The sequence below is a fragment of the Phaenicophaeus curvirostris genome, chromosome 4 (genome assembly GCF_032191515.1).
Source record: "Phaenicophaeus curvirostris isolate KB17595 chromosome 4, BPBGC_Pcur_1.0, whole genome shotgun sequence".
In the NCBI taxonomy this organism is placed as follows: Eukaryota; Metazoa; Chordata; class Aves; order Cuculiformes; family Cuculidae; genus Phaenicophaeus; species Phaenicophaeus curvirostris.
The window spans coordinates 28,185,213-28,194,144 of NC_091395.1; the positions used below are offsets into that span (position 1 = coordinate 28,185,213).

An 8,932-nucleotide genomic window follows, 5' to 3' on the forward strand; every position below is an offset into this window, starting at 1 on the left:
AGCTTGATGAGGTGTTGACATTTTAAGCAAAGAAAAGTAAACTCAGTAATGTAATGCATGAAAACTGGTATAATGTAAACACTACTTTATCAAGTATTTTCATTACCTCAAAATATTTCCTTTTTACAAGAAAGTCCAGCTCTCACAGAAGCTGTAATAGATAAATCTTTCCTCCTTTCCACACTCAAAGAACAAGGTTGTTGATGTAAAGCATGATGCGATTCATAGATATCATCAAAATGTTACAATTTGTAGGTAGACTTTTTGAAAACATTATCATATAACTTTCGTTACATTTTTGCTACCTCAACCAGATACAAAACAGCAAGAGGAAAGTGCTTATCAGAAACAAGCCAGGTCTGAAATGTACGCTAGTGCATAAAGCAGTTTGACACATGCAGACTTCAGACCAAACTGCATTGTTTTCTAATCTGTTTCCTCCGAATTTTGCCTATCAGTGGCAAAAGTTTCAGTTTGAGACAATTTAAAAATAGTAACTCATATCATCTGCAAAGGAATAAAAATTTGAATGACTTTAAGTCTAAGATGTATTTTATAGTTTGTTTTACAGGGTACCACCAATAGATTAAATTAATTTGTTTCTGTTCAATATTTGTGGTATTTCAGCATAACCATCTAGACCATTTTTGGCATGTACGAGTCAACTACTGATACATCTATAAATCCTCACCAAGTACTCAAGTAATGACAATCAAGATAAGATGTTGCTTTATATGCTAGTCTATCCTTGCAGCTACCCTCAAGTCAGTAGAAAATACCCGTCACAAGTTTTTAGAGACTTTTCTGGCTTATCCTATATTCTATCTGAAGACCGTGAACAACTTTGCAACGGCTGTTGTTAGCAGCAGCATTTAGACTGGACCCAGAGACACCCCTTCACTCCCCCCAGCACACCACGTCAGGTACTACATTCATAAGACAAAGCAAAGTAGTCCCTTCCCCACAGGATTTATGGTCTAGGTAAGTGCTCTGTAGTCAACAGCTAGCGATCAGTGGTTAAGAAACAAAGCAGCTCATAAACATTCTTGCTGAAAAAAAAGTTAATCTTGTTTCTTGGGAGTAGCAAGACATTATTTCCCACCTGAGCAGCAGACTTCCTCTCATTGTTTCCTTGCACCTGGCAACAGATATTATGTCTTATGTATTGAAGCTCTTCTTTTCTAGGAAACAATACACAGAGAAGAATGACAGAAACAGGCAAGAAAGAGGAGACTCTGGGAAAAGCCTTTGTGAATCTGTCAGTTTACATCATTACCAACCAAAGCTCCTCAAGAGAGAGTTTCAAAACCTGAGGGCTTGGTTTTGTGAACTGCAGCAAAGACCACAGCACATGCATCACTTTAATTACAGAAGTGCACCAATTAAAACGGACCTGCTTGTATCCTTAAAATTAAGAATGTTTGTAAGTGCTAACTTGAAGCCAAAACATTAATATACTGACCCAGAGGCCCCTAGGTTATATTTACTGCAATGGATTCCTTATTTTGAAATAATAGCATTGTTTCATGACCATGCAAAACTTCAACACATGGACCAGATTATCTACTTACAAGCAGATTATGAATTCATCATTTCACTCTAATAGTAAAATGCTGCTTTGTTTTTTTGGTTGCTTTTAAAAACCTCTGAAAAAAAAAAAACCACCAGAAAGAAATGCACATGCAGCCTTTGGCAGGAAAATAAAGTAGGAGTAAGTGCTGCTGTAAGCTTCTTGCTAGTTGTCAGACAGAGAGAATTTTGTCCTCTGTAGGCAATCACATGGTAGCTACTCTGTCAAATTAATGTACACTGCCTCCATGAGTTAATCCCAGAGATTGTAGCTTCTAACATCCTAAAATAATAGTTCAAAATGATCCATTCTCAGAAAATAATGATGGCTGAACTAATTTCCCTTCTCTTCAGGTGAAGTTTAAATGAAACAGAAGGCATTATTTAAGCCTGAAAAGAAGACAAGAGCGGAAACGCTGGAAGTTTATAAAAGTAAAATGAGACAGAGGACTGGGGACCAGTTCTATGCTACCCCTATGCAAGACATAGGTGCTATCAAATGAAGGTTCAATATAAAAGAGTGTTGCGTTTGACACAGCGTAAAGCTAATGCTATGAAATTCCTGTCCCAGCATGCTGCAGATGCTAAAAGTTTACACGGGGTCAAGGGGCAATCAGAGCAATTCAAGGAAGGGAAAAAATCAGTTTGGGCTATGAAGACACCAACTCTCCCTCAGGAAGCATCCAAGCTGCAAATGATTGCATGCTGAGAGAGTGTTCTGGGGAATTATCCTTACACGCCTGCCTTATTTTTACCCCCTCCAGGCACCGCTTCTTGCACCGTCAGACCCAGGACACCAGACAGACTTCTGCTTTTGTCCACAAGAGCCTCCTAAACAGTAACACTTTCTGTAATTCACATTCATAGAATCATAGAATCACCAGGCTGGAAGAGACCCACCAGATCATCAAGTCCAACCATTCCTATCAATCACTAAACCATGCCCCTCAGTGCCTTGTCCACCCATCCCTTAAAAACCTCCAGGGAAGGTGAATCAACCACCTCCCTGGGCAGCTTCTGCCAGTGCCCAATGACCCTTTCTGTGAAATTTTTTTTCCTAAAGTTCAGCCTAAACCTCCCCTGGCGGAGCTTGAGGCCATTCCCTCTTGTCCTGTCCCCTGTCACTTGGGAGAAGAGGCCAGCACCCTCCTCTCCACAACCTCATCAGCTACTTAATTCAAGTAGCCAAACTCTACGTTTCCGAACAGCATCACCAAAGCAACGAGTTCGTATGAGCCCATCGCAGGCGAGAAAGCCCATCCATCCATCATCAGCTCAGAGCACCACACCACCGCACAGGAGGCTGGGGATGTCTGGGAAGTCGCAGAGTCCTCCCTCACCTTCAGCTACAAAACAAGATGCAGCTTCGGAGACCGGCATTTTGATTTAAAAGCGCGGGTTTGGGTTTTGTTTTTTTTTTAGCACTGAACATTAACCTCCAGCTTCTGGCGTGCGAGCGGCGAGACGGCACCAACGCGCAGCGTGTGACCGAGAAGACAAGGTCCGACAGCTCCGAGCTGGGACAAGCCTCACAACTCCGCCGCGCCAAGTTGGGAAGAGCCTAAAGCAAAGGCTCGGAGCCCCGCGTGGGACGGGGCGGGAGCTCCCGCACCCCGGCGCTGAGCTGGAGGCGCCCGGCAGCTCTCGGAGCAGCGCAGGTGCCCGCCCCCCGCCCCGCAGCGCCCCCGGCTCCGTCCTTACCGTGTCGGGATGCTGCGGGCTCCGCGGGGCTGCCCGGCTAGCAGCCTCTCGGCTTGGGTTGGGGGGTTTTCCTCCTCCTCCTCCTCCTTCTCCTCCTCCTCCTCCTCCCGCAAACCCCGCGTCTCTCGCCCTCTCCAGCTCCCACTAGTGATCGCACACCCGGCGGAGCAGGAGCCGCCGCCTCCTCCCGCCCCCCCGCGGGCGGTCGCCGAGATGGAGACCTTTAAGGGTGTTCCCAAGGGCTGCGTGGAGCTGGGACATCCCGGTGCCTCGGCTCGAGAGGAAGAAATCTCAGCCTGGGAGGCTTCCTATCGCGTACTTCCATCGCCCTGAAGTACGATACAAAAGCTTACAGAAAGCGCTTTCTAAGAGACAAACAGTTCACAACTCACTGCCCTGTAATATTTCACCTTTGCTTTACCCCCTTTCCATTTCTTCCCCTTGACCTTCCTATTTCTAGCAGAACCAAGAAACATTTCTAGGATGAGTGAGGCAAGTATCAGCAATAAGGCAGGCGTTAGGGTTTGATCTGAACTGTTGCCTGGGTGAAGTTCAAAGAACAATGCAGACCACTAGAAGTTTTGCCACTGGGAGATTTGTCTCGGAAATAACAGCTTGTTTAAAGTACGTCTTCAGAGCAGAGATACACAAAATTCTGAAAGAAGGGCGTAGTCCTGGACGATCAAATCCTAGAATCATAGAATCACCAGGTTGGAAGAGACCCACCGGATCTTCGAGTCCAAAGTGAGGTATTTTGAAATACCTCCCGCTCCCCCACTGACCCCGGAGCCACTTACCCACATCCCTTAACCAGCAGCCGAGGAAGGAACCGCCGAGTCCCCCCACACTTGGCTGGTGAGACGGGGAGATTGAAGAGAAGTGAGGCAATTTATTGCCAGGATTAAATTAATGACTGAGATAAAATGGACAGCGTGGGAACAGCCAGCTGAAAAACGAATCGCTGATACGTCGTAAAGCGTTTATAGCGTCAGCAATAATTTATCACAAAGCGTGGGCTGCACCACGGCCCCAGCGTGGCTGCTGTGCTGTAACTTGTACTACGGCTCGCAAGCGTCCCGTGCCACCTTACAGGCACAGTGTAAGACTCACACCAGGGTTTGCAGTCACAGTATTATCTTATTACCGTTTCCCTCTTCTCTATGATTGATTAAAGAAAAAAATGGATCAGCAGTTAAGGTTATCTTACTAGAAATCTGACCACAATTTAGTCCATTATAACACACGTTAAAATTTATGACTTCTGAGAAAAAGGAGAACTTAAAATGGGAATAGCTGAGGTATGACTACATTAGCATTTTACTGTGAATCAGGAGTGTGCTTTGAAGCAGTTGTGGAATGGCCTTGGTGCACAAAACGCAACCAGTAAGCCCGAGAACGCATTGTGGGAGTGCACCTAGCATGCTCCGAGGCCAACAGGCATGCTGTGCACAAGGTGAGGCTGTGGCCAGTTTGAACTCTGTGGTCTGAGAACCAAGTCCTCAGCACCAGCACTTTCGATGGTAAATCACTCGGTGGTGGTGCACACACACATTATCCTAACTTCGTATAACTGCAATTTTTCTCAATCAAGAGGAGTTAATACTCTTTATCACTTTCTGAGAGGTTTGATATGGTAGTGTCATATTCACATTCACAGAAGCTAGTCCATCCCACTTTGACTCAGAATATTTAATTTGCAGAATATTGCATCAATATTTTGAGGCAGCTACATGGAGGGGAGAGCAAACTACCTCCGAAGGAGAGTTCTTCCCATTGCATCTCTCTCTGTTCTTAGGCCGAAGCCTAAACTCATTCCACCATCCACCATTGCAGACAGTTTTGGTTTTTTTACTTTACATGTGCCTCAGTCAATACTAGAGGCAGAAAAGGAGAAGGACTTAGTACTAGCTGAGGCAAATTTGGAAATGCTGAAAAAAAACAGGAGAAAGCTTGTTCCAGCAAAATTTCTGGACTGCTATTTATGCAAAATCTGCATATGTCCTTTTGCACTTCATGCTCTGCACTTTTTTTGGCCTTCATCCTAGCCACAGCTCATTATAACACAGATATATTGTCTACCGTGAGCCTAATGTTTCCCACGCAGTAGAGATACTTCACTTTTTAATTGATTTCCCTCTTCTGTTTGCCTCCTGCACACTAATAAGAGAAGACAAGACAAACAGAAGTACTGGCTCTTCTAGAAAACAGCTGAAAAACTACCCCATGCTGCACTGGCAAGAGAAACCTAGAAAACACAGAACTCAAAGAAAAGAAAAAAAACACCCTCAGGAAGTAATAAATAGAAGGATGAAAGGGAAGAGAAGACATAAAAATAAATACAAAGGGAACAAAAGGAAGGTGTAACAGAATTTAAAAGTGCCATAAAGTTAAACAGTTGGCAACGAGAAAAGAGGCATAATAAACACCTTTGCTTCTTACTGCTGAACTTGGATATTGAAAAGTGTGGTTGCCTTTAAAGTACAAAAATAATTAAATATCGATTGAGTATGTGCAAATCAAGGACTTGTGTTATAATGATGTGATGCCAGTGTGCAGCCCAAAAGGAGCAAGTTGTTTACCAATTTCCTTGAAAACATATAGCAAATCTTCAAAAATGCTTGCCCTTCCGAAATGTGATAAATCAGCAGCCACAGAAACTATGCAGTCCAGGACTGAGTTCTAATGAAGCCACAACAGTTTCCTTCTTCTCTTCACAACCTCCAGCTAATCTCTTCTAACTGAATCACTTCAGCCACCATTCCTTAAATCCTAGTTATATCAGACCTGATTATAACAACACTTGAATTAAAATGCTCAAAATATTGAGCTCCCAGTGACAATACCAAAAAGGAGATTAGTATTTCCGAACAAGACACTGTTTGAGGTTATTGGGTAATTGTCTAAATCTTCTATCATTCCTAAGGTAAACAGATGAAACCACAAAAATGTTAAAGCCTCCTGGCAAATTTTTCAGCATGTTTTCACCTTCCTGACCTCAAAGGGTCGAGCATTGCACTACTCCTCTGCAATTCCTTCAGATACTATGTGTTGTCAGTGGAGGAGAATCTCCCCCTAAACACATGCAAACAAACCATGGGGTGGAAAAACAAATATTGTGTGATCTCTTCACCTTTTGCCTATGTTTAGAAAAGAAAACATAATCCTTTCTATTCTAGAAAGCAAATGCTCTATCCCTTTCCAAAACAGTAGTAATCTCTGTCTTGTGAAGAGCTCCACAGCTCTGCACTTTCTGTGTTGCTTTTCCTCAATAAATAACATCACGAAGTCTGTTTGTCATTTGTTGGCTGTACGTATTTCACAAAGAAAAAACAAACATATGCAACCAATTTATTCCCATTTTGTTAACTGTTGATCAGATAGTATTTCCTACCATGCCAAAGTTGCAGGTTTTGGAAATGCAGCAAGAAACGGTGTTATCGTTAAATAACAATTAAATAACGTTTGTTCTTTACTGTGCAGACAGGATGATACAATGTTTCATGGCTTTCTTACAGTTCTATAATGTGATTACATCCAATCTTCAAAACTCAGTATCAAACTTCATTTGCCTTTGGTTACTCACAGATTATAGCTGATGGTTCTCTACCATCTGTTTGCAGCAGTATAGTTTCTGTACTGCAGTGCTGCAAATTTCAAATCGGCCCTTAAAATGTGATAACAGAATATGAAAAAGCTCCATCAGCCAGCTAGGAAATGGCTTAGGAAAGAGATAATTGCCACCTACACTTTGACAAAAATGCTTTTGCTTATGAAGTGTACTGATCACCTACCCAATGTCTCTTGTAGTATGCTTATTTTAAAAAAAAAAAACAAACCAAAACCAAACCAACAAGTAAAATGCATTCTAATGGCCAAGAGTCAATCCAAATTTTATCCACAAACTGAAGTCATGCTTATTTATATGGAGCGCATTCTTATTTTGTATTTGCTGTGTGAACTCTAGAAACTTGGGATCAAATATATTTATTACCACACTCTGCCATAGGCTGCATAGGTACATGTATGCATTCAAGTGTATATTACAATGGGAGCAAAACACTGACAGCCCACCTCAATTAAAGGAGAGGAACAAGAAGAAAGGGTACATGCTTCCCACGTGAAATGCTAATCATGAGAGGCACAGAGAATTGGAATGAACATAAAAGAGACTATATCTGAACAAAATTATTTAAGACAGCCGTTCCCAAACTGAGGTCCAGGGACTAAACTCCCTCCTGGGGAGAGTAGCTGGCTGCCTGCCTCAGCATCCTTCCCCAGCAAGAGGAGCCAGCAGTCAGCCATAACATCCTCTGCAAGTTTCAATGTGCCAGAGTCCTCTCCTCATGGATTTCTGGCATTCATGATACTTACTGGTTTATTTGGGGCTTGAAAGCCATCAGAATTGAATGTGAGATGTCTTTTCTAAATAAAAAGTTTATACTGCAGAAGGTAAATTTAAAAGAATAAAAATGAATTCCTGTCCCTAGGACAACAGTCGCATGGAAGAATGGCCTCTGATTAAAAAGAAATCTGTTGTCTGTAATTTTTTTAACTGCAGTTAACTACTCAGTCTTAACCTGCAGACAAAATATCCTGGATTTAAGGTACAGCCCAAAGCACCCATATACCTCGCTGATAGCATTGGTGCATCCAAGTCCAGTGAATGGACTTGCACAAAGAGCTCTTCACTTGCCTAAGGGTTCCACAGACTGGGACACTGGGCTTCACATTCACATGGATTTTGTTATTGTTTTTCTGATCTTCAGCAGCATTTATAGCTTCTGCCCTCTGAACCACTATTTTTATAATATGGATTAATCCCTTTTCCAGTTTAAAGAAACAGCTGAGATAGCAAACTAACATTTTCATATTCTCAACTCTAATTAGTTTAATGTAATGTTATTTGTTCAGGAGCGCTGGTCCTTTAGTCAAGTTTCAGTATAATCCCAACATAATCCCCGATTTTTTTTCCCTTTTACATCTCATACTTCTCTCAAGCATTTTTAAATGTTTTGATCTACAAAACACTTAGTGTGTATCTTGTTTTGTGCTACAGTATTTTCTTTGATCACTTCTTTGAAACTTAATCCAACAGGTGTTATTTTAATTAAAAGCAAGTCTGTCATCATTCTTTCATAATTTCCTTTCACTACTATGAATTATACTTCATGCATTTTCTTTCTCCTTAAATCAAGAGTCACATAAGAAGTATGACTTTTATAATTACTGTTTGTATATATAGAAATATTCTTATTTTTCCAATACTGTAATATTACTTGAAATTAGTGGGATTTCCTCTTGGATTTAAATCCTTGAAAAAGGATGGGCTTATACTCTCTGGAAAGTGTAAACTGACCATGTGCAGCAGTTTTCCCTGAATGCAGCTGTCTTGTCACGGGGGGATGAAATTCAACCTTTTGCAGAATGGCAGTGAAAGAGCTAGGCATCAGAACAAGGTTAGAGCCCTAATCTTGATGCATCTTGGAGCAAACTGTTCAAGCTGTTTTCCTATTATCCTGTGGGCCATACAACTACCAAGTGGATAGGAGACCGTGGTGGAAGCCTGTTGAAGTTGGCAGAGCCTGCATGAAAAAGATACATTTCTTTATCGAGATCTTCCTTTGGACATATTTTGCCTTTTCTAGACAAGTCAAGCTTGATT

At 41.9% G+C, this 8,932-nt stretch overlaps 1 protein-coding gene across 2 annotated transcripts in view; it reads right to left on the reverse strand.

The window, feature by feature from the left end:
* The window catches only part of BMPR1B (bone morphogenetic protein receptor type 1B), a 252,332-nt gene extending 248,997 nt beyond the window's left edge, over window positions 1–3,335 (reverse strand). For both annotated transcript variants that reach the window (XM_069855598.1, XM_069855596.1), the window contains exon 1: window positions 3,271–3,335. The gene's annotated coding sequence lies outside the window, so the exon portion shown is untranslated. The remainder of the gene's footprint in view (window positions 1–3,270) is intronic.
* Between the last annotated feature and the right edge of the window lie 5,597 nt (window positions 3,336–8,932).